The sequence below is a fragment of the Balaenoptera borealis genome, assembly GCF_965194805.1.
Source record: "Balaenoptera borealis genome assembly, chromosome: 4".
Taxonomy (NCBI): domain Eukaryota; kingdom Metazoa; phylum Chordata; class Mammalia; order Artiodactyla; family Balaenopteridae; genus Balaenoptera; species Balaenoptera borealis.
In genome coordinates, this window is record NC_138861.1 from 69,858,229 (window position 1) to 69,880,779 (window position 22,551).

The following is a 22,551-nucleotide window of genomic DNA, read 5'->3' on the forward strand; positions in this document are numbered from 1 at the left end:
ATACACTTGTGTATTTCTTATTGTTTGTCAAGTGTATTTTTTCCCACAATGCGTGGGGTATAGCAGCAGAACCATGTGTAAAAATGAATTTCAATTTACATGTGACCTATATTCCTACGCCATCACATTTACTATAATGTTCACTGGGAAAAGTGAATGAATTTGATAGGCATGGAATTTAAATATTTTCCTAATTCAATGAACACACAAGGTTTTAAAATAAATTCTGAGATTTCCAAGAAATGTTCTTGTTTCTTGCAACAGGCACTTCTAGCTAAGATCCTGGGTGTGTTTAACCACTTTTATTACTAGAACTGTTGTGAGAAAAAAATTGGAGGAAGACCTTACTATATCTCCCTACTCTATCATACATATACACACAAACACAAAAAATACACATGCTCTGTGTACTCATGTATAAATACAGAAGCTATGATTACAATAATTTAGACAATTTCAGATTTTAAAAATATTAGAAAGGAATAAACAATAATATTAGAGTTTACTTAAATGGTAGATTTTGGTCTTCATTTTCTGTAAATTACCATAGCATTTTCTATTTTTGTTATTATTAAAATAATATCAATGTCAGACATTTTACCAAAAAAGGAATAATGTAAAGACATGTATATATATATATATAAAGTATATATATACTTTATATATATAGTATACTTTATATATACATATAAAGTAAATTGTAAAAAGGAGTAATGGCCTTCAAGGTATACTCTTTGAGATTTCAGTGTTTTCTAAGTGTTATGCAACTGGTCCTATCAACTTTTGAACTTTCCAGTGAGTCCATTTAATGCTTTATACAAGCATCACCTGTATTAATTATTAGGATACTTAGTATTTATTACACTATTAGTAGTATTATGCTATTAGCAGAAGGTTAAGTAATCATGTACATGCCAAAACAATGACAAAATCTATTATCTATTCTAGAATCTTGTCCCCCAAATGGATAAGGAATTAGATACAGGCAGAAAGTCATTAGCATAAAACTAAAATTGAATTCTCCTTTACGGAATCACTATTGATTACCATCAGATATGTATGAAAACAAATTAGTGGAAAAATATTCACTAGTAGAATCATTATATTTTGTTTGAGCATTTTAAAACATTAAAGCAATAGAACTCGCTGTATTTTTTCCAGTGAATATCTACCCATATTTGGCCAATCAGTGAGGTTTGGTACAAGAGCAATCCAAGTCCATATTTGAATGGCACATTTGACCACTTGAACAGGAACCTGAAAGCAATTTTTTCATCAACTTCTTGAATTTCCCTGTACAACTCTTCTTTCAACAAATTGAATATATCCCTTGAATAATTATTGGCTAAAATACCAATAAGGTATTTTTCCCTGTTTTTTGAAGAAAAAGCATGTCCCACCTTGTAAATATTCTACATATCTGGGCAATTGTGGGTAATGACAGCACAGGTTCTCCTCCAAATATCCTCGTGCTTTAGATCTTTTTTCTCCCATTTAGGAAATACATCCTGCAATCCAAACATAACTTATTCCACAACATTCTCCCTGATAGCACCAGACCCACTACGCCACAGACAGAGCCAAGCAGATTTTCCCTGATGCTCCGTTACCTCTTTGTATATTCTTTTATTTTGCTGAACCCTACATTGTAATGTGGATTGTTTGAGAACAGGGACTGACTACTTCTTCAATTTCCATTACCCCTCCCTAAAGAACAAAGCCCCTAATACAGCCTCAAAAATGCTGACTGGGTGAACAAAACAATTTTTTTAGTTAAAAATTAAAATTATTAATTGGAAACGGTCTGTATTGATTGACCTTACATAAATTGAGACCAAGAACAAAAGTGCACCATTATAGGTGCCTTTGATTTTGTTTGCATAACTATCTCCGTAGGTCATATTTCTATTGATATAGAAGAATAGAGATTCTCCAACTTACAGTTTGGCTATTCAATGTCTCAGTACTTCACTCAATTACAGCCACTTAAGGGACTTAAGAGTTGTAGACAACTCAGAGGAAAGAACAAGCACACACAGGGTCACTTAGCCTCCTAAGAGGAGGAAGGCCAGGTCTGAGGTAAAACACAGAAAGGAAAAGAGGAGTGGACAGGTAAAGGGAATAGAAAAGCAGAGAAGCGCAAGAAAAGGTATATCAAATGACACTGTTCTATCAGTATAAAGTAATAAGGCTTTTCTAGTTAGTAAACTTTCTTTTCTAATTAGTAAATTAGAATTTACTAATTTCTTTTCTAGTTAGTAAACTTGTCTAAAAGGGATTTTTAAAAGAAAAGTCACTGGAATTATTTTTGAGCAATGTGACTACTTCGAAGGAAAACACTCATGGAGGATATAAGAATTTGATGAGTTTATATTTTCATGTTTTCGTTACTGTTCAAAAGTTATATAAAAAGCAATTCACAAGCAATTATTGCAATTCACTCTAGGTTTTAAGAATTCGATGGAAATACTTTGGATATGAATACTAGATTGCTTTAATTAAAAATTAAAAGTTAAATTAGTCCATGCTTTAGATAAAATGTAAACAAACACATATATAAGATATCAAAAATGGAAATTAATATAACAATAAAGTTTGACTCTCCAATTTAAAAAAAATACATGACAAATATGAATGTTCAAGGTAAATTTTCTAATCCTGAGCTAGCAAGTGTAAAAAATAGAGCAGCTTCCTCCCTTCCTTCCTTCCTTCCTTCCTTCACTTAGCAATTAAATATTTACCCTGTGTCAAGGCACTGTTCTAGGTACTATGGATTCAGAAGTGAAGTGAACAGACAAAAATGTCACTTATAGAGTTTACACATCATTCTCAATGGGGATTAAGACAGAATGAGAAAAAGAGAGAAAGAGAAAAAGAGAAAGTCTGATTTTATATTCTTAAGACTTTTAAAAAATATATTTTTAAGTTTTAAACACTATTTTCTGAACAATTTATATTCTCATTTAACTTAAAAAATTTTAAGGACTAAAAAACTTTATTTATATTCTCATTTAACCTTTACAAAAATCTTCTGAGTTTGGTATGAATGCTATCTTCTTTATTTTACAAATAAATATTCTAAGACACTAAGTGGTAAATCAGAATTTGATCACAAGTAGTCCAAATTCAGAGTCTATACCCTCAAGCTTCTCAAATAGCATTATACTGACTATTACTGTCCATATATGTTACGAGGATGTTTATAATGGAAGGCAGAAAACAAGCTTCCTTAAATGAATTTTTCAGGAAATAGTCATCTTGGAATTTCCTAACATTGATGACTATTAGGAGGCACATTCACATTCTGATATTTAAATGAGATTCCCCAGGAAATCTCAGTAAAAATTACTCTGGAATTAAGAGGAAAAGACATTTTCTTATCTTTGTCTGTGTGGCATTAATTCCAAAAGTATCTGACATCTTGTACTGAACTGCCCAGGAAAGGTTCATGAAGCAATAAAGAAGTGACATGTACAAACATATTTTTAAAAGATCATTCTGGTATCAGTTAATAGATGGTCTGCAACCTAAGATGACAGTGATATTTTTAAAAGATCAATGAGAACTGAGATTTTATAAAAATACAATGAATCAAAGAAGTCATTATAAGGCAATATTTTTGTGTATGCGAGCTAGTCTTTCAATCATTTTCAGAATTAAACAAATAAATACTGGGTGCCACAATTTATTATCTGTGAAAGGAAGTATATGGCCTTCATACTATCATTTCAAACTATTTGGAAGTTAAGAAAATACAAGACAAAGCTCTATAAATAGATACATTAACAGCATTATTGATATTCCATCTCCATACCTTCAACTTGCCTTCAAGTGTTACCTCTTTAGTTGTGACGTTCAAATCATTTTTCCAACTACCTCCTTTCAGTCTTCCAATCTACTAGTCTATGAGTTATCTTCAAATATTTTCTACTTTAATTCCTTATTGATAACCATCACCATGTACCACCATATTATTCTCTCTGCAGTGTTTAGATTTGTTTTTATCTCTATTTCCATTAACATAATCATCCTAGCCACATGAAGCAGGCAGAGGCAAAAATATTCCTATTTTACAGATTAGAAAGCTACAACTCATAAAGATTATCATGGTTATCAAGTAATAGTGCCAAAACAAGAATCCAAAGCATCTGACGCTTAGTTTGGCCACCTGCTACTACATGTTGTCACCACTGGCCCCCATAACTGCCATACTGCAACAGCACCTTGGTACTCTTAGAGCACCATTCTATCCCCTTTTAAATCTACCTTGCAAACAGTTAACAGAATAATCTAAGACCTCATTTTCCTCAGTAATCCAAAAATGCACCCTATTGCTTTCCATAGAGTCTGGCTTTCAAGACCCTCTATAGGATGAATACATTCTTTTCCATTATAAACATTTTTTGACACTACTCTACTCCATTAAATAGAATTTCCCCATCAGCCAGCTTGGGTTGCTGCCTGGTTCCTCAGACAGATTACAGCTCAGATAGAGTAGCTTGTTAAGGTAAACTCCAAGAATTTAGCCTCAACACTTTGAGCACAAAAACATCTCTAAACTCCTGGTGCATTTTAAATTGAGAGACAAAGTTTAGTTCTAAATGCACCATATTTTTCACATGTGATAGTTTAGAGGCCCCAAGAATGTATGCTATTGTATAAAGGAGAGTACCTTAGGGTAGACTTCTAAATCAATTATAAAACTGGACAAAATTGCCAAAAACAACTATTTCAGGACAATGGAAATTGACCAGTCATATAATAAATTAAGTGCTTATGCCAGAAAAACTGCTCTGCTTTTGGTAAGAACAGTAGGGATGCTGTGGCATTTTTACCTAGGAATTATACCATCTTTCTCCCAATTTAAAAGAATTGAAATCATACAGCATGAGTTTTCTAACCAAAACAGAATTAAATTCAAAATAAAAAAGACAGAAGTTTTGGAAATCCCTAGATATTTGGACTTTTTAAAAATGTTTTTTCGAAATATCCCATTCATCAAAGAAGAAATCACTTAAAATATTTTCAACTTAAGGAAAACTAAAGCACAACATAACAAAATTTATGAAATGCAGCTAAAGTAGTGCTTAAAAGCAAATGTATAGCTTTCAACATCTATATTAGCAGAGAAGTTCCCAAATCAATAACTAAAGCTTCTACCTTAAATGGAAGTAAGAAAAGAAGAGCAAACTCAATGCCAAGTTAACAAAGACAAGGGAATAATAAAGGAAAGAATGTGTAATGTTGACTGAAGACCAATGTTAAAATGAAAACACTCCCGCTAATTATTTATTTTACATTATGAAAAAATCCCATCCCTTCTAGCCCTTAGTATCTTCATTTTTAATGTGGATAAATTAGAATAAATTACTTATAAAATTCCTCCTCATGGAAAAAATATAACATATTATTTGGAACAGCCAACAGATCTACAAAGGATATAAATAATATACAGTACATGGACAACTCATAGTTCACTGGGGGAAAGGACTGCAGACAATCCAAAACAGGGAATAATCCTCAAAGCTCAATGTATTACCCAACATTTTTACTTATAAAATGCTGAACTTCTTACATTTTCTTTAGATGAATATGAAAATAAGTTATAATTAACACAAGACAAGGGAAGAAATTTATTATCGTGACAGTCAGTTTGGCTGCCTGCATACAGAGGATAGGACTGGGTAGGACAGGATAAGATAAAGTAGAATAGGATAGGACATGGTAGGCAAACAGAAGGGAAGGGGAAAACCCTTAATTAGCGTCCCCTGTATACCCAGCCTCTGTAGTTAATAACAAGGATTAGAATAGTGTACACAAAGTTCTTACTTTCACAGAGAACAGTTTTTATTTATTAAAATCAAAACCAAAAATAGGTCTTTTACTTCATTTGTAATTCAATTACATAAAGATTGTTTCTGCCCCACAGATATGGTAATTTCCTGATTAATCAGAAGTTCATGGCATATGTAACACCAAAGCTCTTGTCTTGGTTAAGGCATTGTACTTGAGTGGTAATTCCTTCAGGGGTCTGTTTCTGCTGTACTCTTTTGGCCTTGATAAAGATACTACAAGGCAAGAACATTATTCTCTCCCAAGTTTTTGTACCCACAAGCACCTCTTTCTTCGGGCTTGGCCTTAGAACTGAGTCACAGATGCTTTAGCTTGTTCCTATGTAAGGACCTCTGCAGCTACTGCCCTAGGGCATAATAAGGGAAAAAATGTGACCTACTGTGAATAATTCACCAGCAAAAGGAGTTCAAGCACTCTGTCACTTACAGGAAAACGAGAAGCTTCCTATGATGGGAGAAACGATGGTAAAATATACAACAGATGTGACTATGGAAAGTTAGAACCAATACTTAGAAAATGACTCAGTTCATAATGGAAACTCTGTGTGGGGAAGATGGATTAATGGCTGAGGGCAGAAGGGTTTCCTGCTTTCCCTTTAACATTTCTGCATTACAAGTAGTCATCAGCCCATTGCTCTAACCCTAAGAAGAGTTGGTGGGATTCCAGGAAGATTATTTCCTATGCAATGTATGTTCTTTTCTTTCCAATTCTTTCTTTTCATCCAATTTAATCTGTGTTTTTAACCCTCAAAAATGGCTATGTTTTAACTATAATAACACATATTTGCATCCTAATCATGATTTCCAAGTTCTACAATAAAAGGAGTTATCTAGCTTCTTTCATTTATAATAAAAAGTGCCTATTCTCTATACTTTTAAATAATCATTTTCTGGTAGAACACACTGAAATCCACTTCATTACTTATATCATGAAGTATTAATTGTTTAAAAAATACACATTTATATGTTCTATGACAGAACAGTTCAAAATAATTTGAACAGTTTGCTTTATAAGTAATGAAAATATAACAGTAATTGAGTACCCAAGACGTTTTATTAAAAAGAGGATTATTTAGATCAATATCCATTTGTTTCCACTTCAGTAGCCATATAGCAAATTTTGAATAATAAACATTTTTTTCAAATACAGGAGTTAGAAAAAATGTGGTCTCAGAATTCCTGTGAAAATACAAAACTATGATTCACAAATTATATAGAATTAATTTAATATATACATCAACCAAGTGATATTGATTGCTATTGCTTCTTTGAATATACATTTTAAAGCTCATAATTTTTCCTTTTTTTTAAGGTGGATTGAAAAAAGAAAAAAAGTACAGTTATCTTGTTTTTTATAAGATATGTATTTTTGAAAGGTTACATATGAATTAATTCATTTTGTATGTATTGCAGATATTTGCTATTTAAATGACCTCTAAATAATTTTTAAATACAATGTATAGTAATTTTTAAATACAATGCATAATAATCAACTTTCAGTGTATATTATTTAAACACTCTACAATCAGTCCATCTTGTTTCCTTTGACACCAGTCAAACACCAGAGCCTAACCTGAAACATGGGTGCTAGAACAGTATCAACCAGAATAACTTGGGGAGTACACTCACTGATTCATATGAGAATTATCTCAGAATTAAGGATGTAGGAAATCTTGTCAAGTTTTATCTCATGTTCAAAATTTAAACAAGAAACTTTAAAATGTACTGAAGCAGAAATGCTGAAATATGAAAAGATATTTTTCTTTAAACATTATCCTATCCTTAATTATCAGGTTTTCAGTTGACAGAAATGTACTTTCTCTTTCTCTTCATGGCTAATTTAGACAATTAAAACGGTTTAATCTCAAACGATTACAAATAAGGAAAAGAGCCTAAGAACAAGTTACTCATGCTACCAAATACTTTCAACAGACTCATGACTGAATTTTTTAAAAAGAGTTACTGAACTTTTAAATACTTATGCAGTTTCTGTCAGTTCCAGAAAAATGATTTTTATCTCTGATATCTGTGAGGCCAAATTGTCAGCTGATATCAATCCCAAGGAAAATCCAATATGCCAGAATCCTCACAGAGTTTTACTAACGATGAGGACCTGGCATCTAATGAAGTGTTCTCAAAGGTTTAAAAGAGTTTGGATTGCCAAGTCAGACACTGAATCTCAGATGAGCTTTTTCCAAAACTCCTCATTCCACTGGTCATTAAAAAAAAATCAATAAATGTATTCTAACTAAAGTTTAAAAAGCCTCTGAGAAGTGACCTCTGCCAAAGTCTTTTGGGGACATTCCAACTGTGCAGGGGGCAGGGTGTGGGATCAAAAAGCAGAAAGAAAGAAAGAAATGCTTCTGCACAAGTGAAAAAAAAAAAATCTGGCTGCAGGACTAAAAGGGAATAGCTTACATATCAAATATCAGATTTCCATTGCACTGCTACTCTGCTTTCTCCTCCTTTTTTCTGTACCATTCTTACACTTCCTGTAGTTCATTGCATGCAGCTTTATTTCTCACTTTGTATAAGATTTCAAGCAGAAAATCTTGAGTACTGAGATCTTTAAAACGATGTGCTTTATATGCCACAGTAAAAAGTCCCTTATCACGAGACTCCACCATCTGGAAATCAGATCAATCTAACATATAGTCCTTAATCAAGAAATATGTTTAAAAAAGAAAATAGTCACACTGCACTAAAACTCAGTGCACTTGACTCACAGACAGGCCCTCAGTCAACACTTAGTTATTCTTTATTTTCTATAGAGTTCTATCAAGTAGAAATCAGAAGCAGAGGCAGCACAATGACATACTGACAGACTAACCACCACCACGAATACCTGAAGCTCTGAGGAAAAATGAAATCTACCTAAAAAGAACCTTGGAAACTGTTTTATTCAAATTATCAAACATTTGGAGTTTTGCCACTTTAATTGGGTAGGTGTTTGCTTCAATTTTTCATAAGTTTTTCTCTATGCAAAGAACACATTGCCCAAACAAGATTCTATATAACTGAATTTTTACTTTTGTGCAGTTCAATAAGGTCAAACTATGTTGGTATTATAGACAATTAAAAGTTAACGCCCTTGATAAAGTTTAAAGGATATGTATATACGTGTGTGTTTTACACATGCCCTTTGAGGATGTTACTTTTAAATATATCTATTTTATTTCTATAAATTATGTACATCAAAAGAAGAGCACATAAACCCACATTTTAAGCTATTTATTTATTTTTTAAGATTTATTTATTTATTTGGTTGCGCTGGGTCTTAGTTGCGGCTCGCTAGCTCCTTAGTTGCGGCAGGCAGGCTCCTTAGTTGAGGCATGCAGGCTCCTTAGATGTGGCATGCAAACTCTTAGTTGCGGCATGCATATGGGATCTAGTTCCCTGAACAGGGATTGAACCCGGGCCCCCTGCATTGGAAGTGCAGAGTCTTAACCACTGTGCCACCAGGGAAGTCCCTAAGCTATTTAAATATCACATACCCATGAGGGGGGAAATTCACATCTCTCCTTCTAAACAATGTCCAGTAGAATATTTTTAATTAGTTGGGGGTTTTGGGGGGGCGGGTTGGGGGAACCATATTTATTCACAGGTCTTTTAACAGTAATAAATACTGCTTGCAAGCAATCAACACAAATCTTTAAAAAGTAAGGTCTATCAAAATGAAACAGTACTTTTCAGAATAACAAGTCAAGGAACATAACACAAGGGAAATCACTGAATTAAAATACTGAGTTTTTAAAATTTACTTGGTACTGGAATTTAGTTTCCTTTGTTACTGAATATAACCAATTTACTTTAAAGTATGCTTTCAGGAGATGTAAAGGAAATACTAATGGTTAAAATAAAATGTTTTTTTTCTATTTTTTTCTACTTTTCCTCTTAACAAATAAAGTTAAATTCTCAAATTCATGAGATAAAATATGCATATATAAAGTTACCTATAACTATAAATGAAAATAAAATTTTGCATGTTTCTTATTCCTTCAAATAGCATTTAGAACTAAATGACCATGCTTTATAGAAAACATAGTCATATATCCCCTCTTACACGATTATTACATACCTATTATAACCGTAAACACAGCAAGCTACGGTTATTATAGTTACGAATCAAGATCAAAGATGAACAAGGTATTTCTGGAAGGGTAAGACAGAAAGGGTTTGAAAAACTTGGCTGAAATCATTTTTTCACCCCCAAAATTAATTTTTTTCTTCTAATGCTTGGCAAAATTCCTACTGATAGTCAACAGCTTTTAAATTCTATATTTCAACTTGTAATTTTAACCTTCGTTCTATTAAAAAGGATGAAAATTTTAAATATATTAAAAAAGCAAACCTATTTATATATTTAGATTTCAAGGAAGAAAACTATTCATAGCCATTTTCATTCAGTAATCAATCCAATAAACAAAGCCACAGAAAACCTGAAGCTGGGTTAGCTAACAGAGCTGCAAAACTGAAGTAAACATTATTCCTGCTCCCAGGACACTCAGATCCAATTCTTAACAATGTACAACACCTTTCTTTGGAGCTATTTAATTACCAGCATTAAGAATAAGAATAATAATAGTAACAATAACAAAACAACAACAAAAATAGCTTAAGAGGTCAACTACCTTAATCAAAGTGCAATTTACATTACAATCTGGACAAACTGTGTTAATAGCACAGTGCAGTACAAAGGAAAATATACTGAAAATATTACCTAAACAACAAATAAAAATAAAATCTTTCTCTACTTCACTGCAGTCAAATGCAACCTGATCCAATTAAGCCAATTTAGGATACATAGCTACTTAAAAGCCTGAGCTACACTAAGTGATGAAGGCAAAATGGATTCAGTCCAAATCTGCTTTATTAGCTTAGATGCTATTTATTATGGCTATATTTTATTATACAGTAGTTATAAACAAAAAAAACAAAAAAAATACAAGGCGACATCCTGTTATTTTCCACTGGGAAAAATGATGCAGATGCACTATTAAAGCAGCATAGACAGCAGCATGCCAGGCTGCATTCCACTTGTGCCTTTACAATGTCTCAATAGAAACTGATGTTTATGTGGCTAATGGTAAAGCTAGTGGAACTACTGCCACTTAAATGTTCCATAAGACTGTGGCTTTGCAGAAACCTAGAGCCTTTTCAGCATCTCTAGTGACTCTATACACATTGGAAGGAGAAGAGTTGTTTTAAAATAAAGCTACTAAGTACCATTACTCCTTTTTTAAAAAATAAAATGTCTTAATTTTCTCCCCCTAAAACTACTACCCTATTTTCAGGGAAAGTAGCTGTCATTTCATCAGAGTATAAATTGTAAACCCTAGTTCAAATCGGTTATTCAATACGTAGTGTAATTTGTTGGAAAATTGAATGAACTTCACAACAGAATTAAGATAATAACTTTCCTAAGCCCAACAAATATCTTTCCTCCTTTCATCATTATTCTCATCAATCTATACTCATCGTGTGTTGAAAATGTTGTAGGTATTATGTAGAATTCTTACTATACAAAACAGAAATACAAATTTTTTAATGCTATTTGGGAAGGGGAGAAAAAAGAGAAGGAAAATTAGTTTTTTGGTTGATATTTGCAGGTCCTAAGGATACTAACTGGTGTTCTACCGTTCTATACACTTTAGACAAGAAAATATTTGTGGTGCAAAACTTGAGGAGTTCCAAGAATTGCTTTTAGTTTTGAAGCAGAACCAACTTTAGATTTGCTACCATGAAGCATCCCATCAAAATTTCTGCTGATCCAAAAACTGAGAGTTCCTGACATGCAACAGGACCACTGCAAACTACCCCTGGACCACCTGAAAATGTACAACAAGGATGGCACCAAGGATACTTTTACCTTGTCTCCATTACATGGAAGGTGTAATTCTTTTTGAGATAGTTTAGCTCAAACGATCTTAAACATCTAGTTGCTTATGTTTGCTGAGAGTCTCCTCAACACCTTTTTATTTCCCAAAGTATTGGTCTCTTCAGCAGTTTCTGTAGAGCTAAAATGTAGATTTTACAATTTAGAAAAATCAGTTGAACTTCTGAGTGGTAGTTGGATTGAAGTTTTTTGTTTTTTGGCATTGTCATCTTTAAAGTTAAGTAGTCAAGTTAACTCAACGGTAAAAGTTTCTTTTATTTTTTTTTCCCTTCCCTGTTTACAGCAACCAACTTCAGTTAGAAGGATACCCAGGCAGTGGCATCTGCATGATAGTGATAATATCCTAACCATTCATTGTTTCATGGCTTGGGTATAATGATATTAGCCTACAACACCTATCTCATCTTCCATTTCCTTTACCAGAGAAGCATTTTTTTGTTGTCATTTAGAGAATATCCTACTGTTTAATGTTCCGTCTAGAAATTCAACCTAAGGCAAAAGTAAGTTTTATCATAATTGCTAGAATAGTTTTAAGAACATGCGTGCAGAATTATTTTTTATTACATCTATTACAACATCACACAAAACACAGCTGTTCAAAACTTGATGACATTAAAGTATGGTTATTATTGAAAAGACTACTGCAAGTCACATTACTGTAACCATTACTATCATTACTGCATTTTGGTGATCTCTCAAATGCCCTGTTTCCATTTCTAACTCCAACCTGTTGTGCATATCGTGACCAACATTTAGAATGTCCCTCTTTGATTCTCCATTTATGTTAACGGCTTCACTTATTTATTCATTCATCCTACAAAATTTATTCAAAATCAACTGTGCTCTAATCTCTACACTGTTATGTGTGATACAAAAAAAAACAACCATGAGATCCCTGCTTACTAAGAAGCTTCATACCCTATGGAGAAAACAGGTGTGTAAATAAATATTCAAAAAAAATGAGGTAAATACTTTAAAAAAAAAAAAAAGAACTGAAAGAAGATGCACAATAGGGTTTTATACAAGATAAATATAATATAATTTTGCCTTATATACTCTATTTCACATTTCATATATCACCCACCACATAATAAACCTATAGAAGACAGGATATATCATTTATTGAGTGGTTCTCTCACACCTCTGATTATTTATCATAAATTATGCATATAACATATAAAATATCTATGTAATAACAGCAAAAAAAAACCCCATAAAGTGTATGCTCTAGAACCAGGCTGCTTGATTACAAATTATAACTCTGACACTAACTGTATGAACTTAAATTACTTCAATTGTTTGTGATTCAGTTTGCTCATCTGTAAAACTGGGTCTATGAGCTATCTTAAAATATTATTGAGAAGATTTTAAAAGTAGACCATGTGAAAAAGCTAGAACTGTTTTTAGCACATAATAGGCACATATTTTTTTTAGCTATTAAGGCTGTAAATGTTACACTTGATGCTTTACATGCATAATTTTTAAAATCTTAACTTATAAAGTAAATAACATTATCACCATTCAAGAGATGATGAATCTGCAGTATAAAGAATGTAAAACTTTCTCAACATGAAAGAAGTATTAAATGGCAGAGTCATAAGACAATATTCAAAAAGGACAGAAATAAATGACATGCTTATATTATGCTGGGCATCATAACTTACGTGCTCACAATTCTAGCCATTTCAAGAAATAAGTGAGTATCACTACAAGAAAGAGTAAACAAAGGGCAAAATTTTTTCAAACATTAAAAAAAAATCCTAAACAGCCAAGTATTACTAGCATTTAATTTGAGGTTTTTTTAAAAATTGGGACACTTGTCTCAGGAATCCTGACAAAATGAAGTATAGATATCATTGCATTCTTTATTAATAAACAAAAAAGAACATCAAGTAATCACTTCTGATGATACTTTGTATTACGCCCATTAAAAAATACTTAAATGAAATTTATATCTTCAAGTCTTTTGGAGTAAGACTATATCATAAAAAATTTAGATATAAAAATGCATGGCATTTTAGATGAAATTATGTACTTGCTTTTGTTTCTTATCAAGTTTATATTAATCATTTAATTAATTCATTAATTTAGTTAATGAAATTTACACTAATAGCTTTCTCCTATAGCCTTAGAAAGAATAATTACAATAATTTTCAACAATACAACACAATAATTTCAACAATACAATAATTGTTTCAACAACTGAAACAGAAGTTTCCCCTCCCAGGACTAGGAAGCTAGGACACATGTAAGAGTTTCACTAGGCTTACATGATGATTATTACAATAATCTCCTCTAATATTAATGTTAGTTAGGACAAATGCTACTCATATCAACAGATTGCTTAAACAGAGAAGTTGCCATTCTAACAGGCATCCAATATAAAGTTCTAAAAGAAACATTTAAAATTCCTCAAGCTAGACAGTTGTAGCAACAATACAGAATTTAAAATCAGAGAAAAAGTAGTTAAGGGCTAGTCATGGGGACATTGGTGTCAACATGTTATGCTCTGAATTAAAATACAGGAAGATGGTTCTTATTAGTTCCTGCTGTATAAAAAAATAAATAAAATAAAATTCAAAAAATAAATAAATAAATAAATAAAATACAGGAAGATGAGCTTGTCATTGGTAAATGGCTACACAAAGCTTTGAAAAATATACATTAACAATAGGCACTGGGATATACTATAGCAGAAGTATCTAGGAAGTAATCATTTTTTCTTACATATATATATCATAAAAATAGCACTTTCAAATATACCCTTGCAGCATAAAATAAAATGCATCCTTCCTCAGAGAACTTCTTTACTTCAGCTCACACACAATTTCATAATTCCTTTAACTGTTTCTGTATATTTGTCTTCAACTTTATGACTGGATAGGTATGTTTCACAATTTATGCTTATTTCTAAAGAACACTAAGCTCTGTGGTATTCTGATAACATTTTTTGCTAATTTTTATTTACAGAAGTCTATCATAGTTTTCTACATCTCCCGTTTTCTTTCTGCCAATTCATACTGTTTATTGCTTCCAGAGTATCTGTCCTAAAAAATACAGGTAAGTTCATAATGAAAATAGCTAACTTTATTATATGCTAGGCCCCATTCTAAGTCCTTTTGCATACATGGACTCATCTAATCTTCCCAATATCATGAGGGTAGCTATCATTACTGTTCTGATTTTAAGATGTAGCCATGGAGGTCTAGAAATTTGTTACTAATTGGCAGGGCCTAGACTAGATATCAAGCCTATTTAACCCCAAAGCCCACAGTCTTAACCATTTCATTTTGCTCTCTACTTTCTTTGACTGGTTTAATGTTATTTATACTTCAAGGCTCAAATCAAAAGCAGATTATTTCAGAAAAGCTTTTTACAATCAGGCAATCAGTCAAAACGAAGCTTCCCTCTCTCTCCTCATCCCACGTACCTGTTCTTCTCTGATCCCTTATACTTATTAATACTGACTATACGCTAGGCACTATTCCTATACATGAGTCACCTCACAAATGATATGGGTAATATAATTATCCCCACTTTATCAACGTATGAAATAAAGACCAAAGGCATTTAAAAAGTCACAGGAAGTCACGTGGCTGGTAAAAATTCAAACTTAGAAGCTGTGCTCCCCACATCGTGCACAGCACGCAGCATTCTATTGCTCTTGGAGAGAAGAGAACAGGATGAGGGGCAGTGGGCTCATATCTGGGTCTCCTACTTACTAGATTCACAGCCTTTGGTGGGTTGTGGTACCTACCAGCCTCAATGTCTTCACTGGTATGAATATCTATATAAAAATAGTGTCTACCTCACAGTACTGTTTGAAGACCTAAATGAAATAACACAGGCACATGCTCACTGAAAGAGCCTGATATATAAAATTTAGCTTCTATTATTATTATAATTGCTATTTACATGACATTGTCACCTAGTAGGGAAAGAGCTATTTGAAAGTTCACTTCCTCAAAAATCTCAGTATTCAGTAGGCAATGAAAAGATGCTCGTTAAATGTCCGAAGGGTTTTAGCCTTCACTATCTTTTACTGTAAGAGAGAAAAGTGCACCAAAGTATGTTGCATTGAGCAGCTATTTTTAGGCACCTATAATCCAAATCCTTCTTAGAGTTTAGTTTATAGATCCATTTCAGGGAAAGGGTTTTTCTTTTTAAAAAAAAAAAAACTATCATAGAAAGATAATTTTATTAGTAATATATCCTCTTATTCAACAACTCTATCTTAAAGGAAATTTTTACAGTTAGGGCCAAAGATCATTTTTTAATCTACTTTGTCTGTTTTGGTAGTTATAGAAACTTTTTGGACAATAACCTTGGTCATATACATAAAGCCTGCCATTTCTCTTCTTCAGGCTGAATAATCTCAATTTCTTTAGAAATTTTACATATACCATCTTTTCTAATGATTTTGTTCATTTTTAGGATTCCTACATCTAATAAATTGCCCCTTTTACATTGGACTGAATATTATAAACTGTATTCAAATTTACAGTTAGAAATATTTATTTATGATCCTTAAAATCACAACATGGAATTGTCTAGGTCCCAAGCACCATCAGTTGGTAAACAGATAAAGACTAATCCATACTATATATAATACTATGTATAATAATGAAAACAATAACATGATACTAATAATACACAGTATAAACTGAATATGTACTAAGTGATTTTAAATTCATTCATTCAAAAAATATTTAATTATTTCAATAAGTGTATTGAGCTTTTCCTATGTGCTAGAAATTCTTTTTCTAAGAGAGAATAAAGTAATGAACAAAACCATTACTCCTAAGTTTTTCCTTCTTATGATTAATGATAAAATGCATTTGCAAACCACTTTGTTTATGAAGAGAAACTACAAGGAAAATTTTAATGTTTGTTTTTAATTTAAAGTGAGACCAAGCAAAAAAAATTAAGAAGCAAAAACTGAAGAAGCCATTTAATGCAATGAACTTGTCAAATATCACATGGAATGAGTTGTGTTTGCTTCACTAGAGTATTAAAAAATGCTTGCAAAAATGAAATAAAAACTATGATTAGTATTATGGAAATTTTTAAAAAGCTATTGTGTATGGTCATTAGTTACATAACAATTTTTTTTCCTCTTTGAGGAAAAATACTCTTGGATTCTTCCTCTTAATATGTGGAATCATTTTTTCTGCATTAACAGAAACAATGTACCATTTTACTAATGAGGTGCCAGAACACAGTGCATTTGGCATAGTCTTAACTGTTTTGCAGAAAAAAATTCTACGTAACATATTTTTTAGGGCTTAAATGCACTCTTTTCCAACATCACTGCTTTGGAATGCAGAAATCTATAACCTTGCCTAGACACCAATGAGAATACCAGTAAGTGGGTAATCTGCCTAAGTAGTGGCAAATGTTCTATTTTTAGAGAAAAGAAAAGGAATTTATCACAGATAAAAGGAACAAAACTGTGGTCAAATGTGTATACTCTCCTCTATCCACCAGTCATAAATATCACATTCTATACGCAAAGATCTAGCGTCAAAACTTCCCTACAGAAATAGCATCTATCTATCTATCTATCTATCTATCTATCTATCTATCTATCTATGTATCTATACCTATCCTTGTGTGGCTCAAATAATAAATTATTAAATTATTATTATCACTAAAGCTAAATTAAAAAAACAAATTAATACCACATTAACTAATAGATTCAGGATTACACTTCAAAACTTAAATATCACCATAAACATTATCTCCGAAGCCAAAAGACTATCCTCGAAACATAAACTTGAATTTATTCTTCATTCATTTAACCAACATTCATTGAAAATCTTTCATTCCTTTTATTCTCTGCTAGATGCATAACTCCCATAAGAAGGTTAGCACAGCAGTGCTGAGAAGTGAAATGGTCAGCAACTAAAAGCTACATATATACATATACATTTAAGGAGAGTAGGTCAATGTCTGCTCTGACTGCCAAGGCATACTTTGTCAAGATAGACATGGCCAAAAAGGACTCAGTTGCATGCCCTCCACAAATTGAAAACACCCAATTTAATTTTCAAATGACCACTTTTAGAAAGATATTACCTATCTATTACCTTTCTATTTTACCAGTGGAGGTTTCCATATTTTGGTATGTACCTTCTTCACTCGAGAACTTAGAAATGCATTTAAACCAAGCACAATAGCTGTGCTTATATAACAGGAACCAAATTAATTTATGTAGAGTGAATAATGCACCACTATTATTTAAGGATTAAGAAATCATCAAAAAAGATGGACTATGGATACACATGTGTATATTCTAAGAGTAAAATATGTCTCTGAGAGGAAGCCTTTTTGGAGAGGCTTAAAAAATTAACGAGAATATTAAAATAATCAGTTATTATAATAATATAATGTGGGATCTGTTTGTAGCAGATGAAAATGTTTTATCTTACTTGACTTTTACATTTCTGAACAGTAAACACGTTATACTTCATCTTACCAAATTTTCAGATGAAAACATCCAACTACTTAGTTAAGTGTCTCCTCTAATATTACCTACGAGGCAGTTAAAGAATTGGTAACAGAAGAGATCTCTATGCTATTTTTATAAAATGAATCTAATCTTTCTATTCCTACCTTTAAGGAACTCAAGAAAGGACCAAGGACAAATTATTCTGGTCCACTGACCTTAAATATTCCAATCAATTCAGACTGTGACAGAAGGAAAAGTTGAAATCAGAGACTGACTTGCTCTAGCAAGTATAAAACTATACCACTGTTAAAACCTAGGCAGAACAGAGACTCAAGGTGAACACTGGAAGCTTTTTAAAGAGTCTTAGCAAGGTCGTGCTGATAAATTGAAATGAATACGAATTGGAACTACTAATAAATCATGCTAATTTCTTCGGAACCCACTGTCCTGGCCTCTCTGAACCCAGAGGTAATGGGTAGATCATTCACATTCCTGATTAATAATTTTGAAAATTTTATATATCTTACAATAGCTTATTGAGTCACAGTTCAAAGTCTGAATTTTATTTGGGTCACTAAAGCACCAAAAAAAAACCAGTCTTGGGCTTCCGTGGTGGCGCAGTGGTTGAGAGTCTGCCTGCCAATGCAGGGGACACGGGTTCGAGCCCTGGTCCGGGAAGATCCCACATGCCGCGGAGCAACTAGGCCCGTGCACCACAATTACTGAGCCTGCGCGTCTGGAGCTTGTTCTCCACAACAAGAGAGGCCGCGAGAGTGAGAGGCCCGCGCACGGCGATGAAGAGTGGCCCCTTCTTGCCACAACTAGAGAAAGCCCTCGCACAGAAACGAAGACCCAACACAGCCAAAAATAAATAAATAAATAATTAAAAACAAAATATGGGGAAATACCAAGGTATAAAAAATTAAAAAAAAAAACCAGTCTTATCAACTCCAGGTAGTAGAGGACTTTATATGAAATTTGTAATATATGCCATCATGCTTTATTACCCAAATAAATAACCCCGACCATTATAATTTCTTCTTAAATTCTTCCTTCATTTCTACAATTATTTGTATTGCCCATGACAAATTTTTTTTTCTTAAAACAATTTTGTTTCTGAATGTAAATTTTATATTGTAACATAGTATACTTAGAACTTCCAGGTATTTAGAATAAACTATTTTATAAGCAGCAGCATAGTTCAGTGGTTAATAGCATAAGCAATGAAGACAAATGGCTAAGGATCCCATCCCTGATGCTCCAATGACTAGATGTGAGACCTAAGACAAGCCACTTGACTTGTCCATACCTCAGTGTGTTCCCCTATGAAAAGGCAGTATATCATTACTTATATCATAGGGCTGTTATAAGGATTTAAAAATTTAAGAGAAGTCAATCACTTAGACCATACATGGCACAGAGTAAGCAACCAATAAGTATTTGGTATTACAGTTATTATTTATATAGTATATGTTTCTGTCAGAAAAGAAGAGAGACATAAATACAAAATGTGGATGGGTGTAGGTTCTACCTAGAAAATGAAAATGGCACTATTAAACCCATTTGTGGAATTAGAAAGAAAAGTAGGAAACCATACTGGTAAACTTTATCACTTCAAAAAAAACTAATTCCAATTAGAAAAGTGAAGAGAAAAATGCAAAGCACAAATTTTATACACATCCATCCACATATTGAAAGCTGCTAAGTATTTTCCCTCTTCATCTCTTTTCAGATGGTGGTTAGAGGACGAGTATACACTCAGAATGCCTTCCATTGCCAATTATTAAAATATAATAATATTTTCTATTTAACCACCATTCTATTTTCACACCTGATTTAACCATCACTATTTAATATCACCCACTATCCAATTTATCATTTTTTACTGCTGATTTGTTCAAAAAGGATTTAATAATGGTTTATATCCAATATTTAAATATGGCTTTTAATGATCTTTTAATCTAATCACCTCCCATAGTGGTACATTTTTAAGTCGCACCTTTCCTATGTTAATATTAACTAGTTTAGTAATATACCACAACCACCAACTATTAGTTTTGAGTTATACAACAATTTTTAATCATAATTTAATCTTATTAATCTAATCATAAATACTTTTCAAAATTTTCCCAAGTCTTTCACTTCTTTCAATACACCCGCCAAAAGAACCACAACTTCTCAAAACAGGATCAGAACACAGTTTCATGTTTTTACCTGTAACTAAAATTTTGCAGCTCTCCCCTAATTATATCCAGTAATGTCACATATCAAACTCCTTCTATGTCTATCATCCTTTAACAAATTTAATATTAAAAACTAAATGCAGTGACTTCCCTGGTGGCACAGTGGTTAAGAATCAATCTGCCAATGCAGGGGACACAGGTTCGAGCCCTGGTCCAGGAAGATCCCACATGCTGCAAAGCAACTATGCCCATGAGCCACAGATACCTAGCCTGTGCTCTAGAGCCCATGAGCCACAACTACTGAAGTCTGCGCGCCTAGAGCCCGTGCTCTGCAACAAGAGAAGCCACTGCAATGAGAAGCCCACGCACCACAAGGAAGAGTAGCCCCCACTCACCGCAACTTGAGAAAGCCCACGCATAGCAACGAAGACCCAAAGCAGCCAAAAATAAAATAAATTAATTAAAGAAAAAAAAACAAACAAACATAGTGCTAAGGAGAATTTATTTAAAAAAAAAAAAGAGCACACAAATAAATTGTACCTTAGATCACCTGGATCACTTTGCCCAGAACATCAGCAAACTCCTTCTTGGAAGTGCTAGGGCCTGTCTCCCTAAGCTAGAGTAGCTAGACAGAAAAGACTCCTCTCTTGGGATTTTTGAACCAGGAGTTAAAGAGATGGAGAGACTCAGGTCCTTTCTATTCATGCTGAACTACAAGTGTAGGAACTAACAGGTATTGAATATTTTCAAATTCATAACATCACTCAAATCATTAGGTGCCTGAATGCACTAAAGTGGTAATTATGAATAACAGAAAGAACACCACATCCCTGCTTTTAATTTTATATTTCTGACAGAACAGTTATTATGAAGGTATAGATTTGCCTAGACAGAAAGAAAATATTCTATATAAGAATATTTGGGGGGAGGCACACCTTTTCATAAAAATTACACTTTCTACTTCATAATTACTCTTCAGTATAGAATTCAAAATCCAAAAAGGAAAATGAAGACTGTATTAACTGAAAATAGTACACATATGGGTTCATGCTCCACTGATGTCAGATCTTAAATAATGTTTTCTGATTGTTATCAATATCATGTTTGAACCTGTTTCCTTGCTTCCAATTTGAGTTCCTTCTGAAATAATCTCTACAACGCCTGGCCCATACCTACAATAAGTACTCAGTATGTATTTGTGAAACTAAGGAATCTTTAAAATAACTAAATACATCCTAATCTACTGACAGCCTCAGAGAGTGTCCTGGTTCTGAATGATTACTCAATAAATACTTGTAGAATAAATGAAAGAAGTGATACATGTTTTTAAATTCCCAATGGCTAACTCAAAAATGAGTAGGAGTGAGGTATAGCGTGAAAAGGCCATCCACGAAACATTCATTCATTTATTTACTGATTCATTTAACATATATTGACAGTGGGAAGGCACAGTTTGAGGAGCCATGGATAAATATTACAGAAAACAAAGTCCTATGGACCCCACAGTTTAATGGAAAATAATGACATCTAACATTTTTGACAGGTTATTTTATATAAAGGTACTTGCACTTGTTAGGCATTATTTCATTGATCCCCACTACAACCTATAAGACAAGTACTAATACTATGCCATTTAACAGATGGTAAAAGAGGTAAGTTGTTACACCCTTGTGTGCGATGAAGCCAGGGGGCTGGACTTGATCAATTTTTATAAAGGGACACTGTGTCTTACTGTATGGTGAGCCTAATACAGAGAGAATACAGATAATTGTGGTGTAGCATTTTAGGAAAAGGAAGAGATTTACTGCTAAAATAACCATAGGTTGTTACTGTTGTGTTGTATTTTCTGTAATCACTGGCAGAAAAGCAAAAACCAAATGCTTAATTACCTTTAAAGTAAAAATGTATCATAAATGGTTCTCAGTGGAATGAAAATATTTAAAAATTGTTACTGTTTTCTGCTATTCAGGAAAGGAATCCACATATTGATGGAACACATCTCTAAATACCAAAATTAAAAGTCTGTTTATTTATCAATTTTCACTACTTCATAAGATTCAAAATGTACTGTTATTTTTAAAAATAGCACTGCCTGTTTTTTATATGAAACTAGTAACATGATAAAAAATTTTTTACTTAGCAAACATAATCAGTTCTTACAGAAATAAA

The 22,551-nt window shown here is 32.7% G+C and overlaps 1 protein-coding gene across 1 annotated transcript in view; it reads right to left on the reverse strand.

The window, feature by feature from the left end:
• Window positions 1-22,551, reverse strand: part of LOC309627697 (uncharacterized protein) — a gene marked incomplete at its 5' end in the record, with an annotated part of 301,312 nt that overhangs the window by 134,388 nt on the left and 144,373 nt on the right. The gene's annotated exons all lie outside the window — the stretch shown is intronic.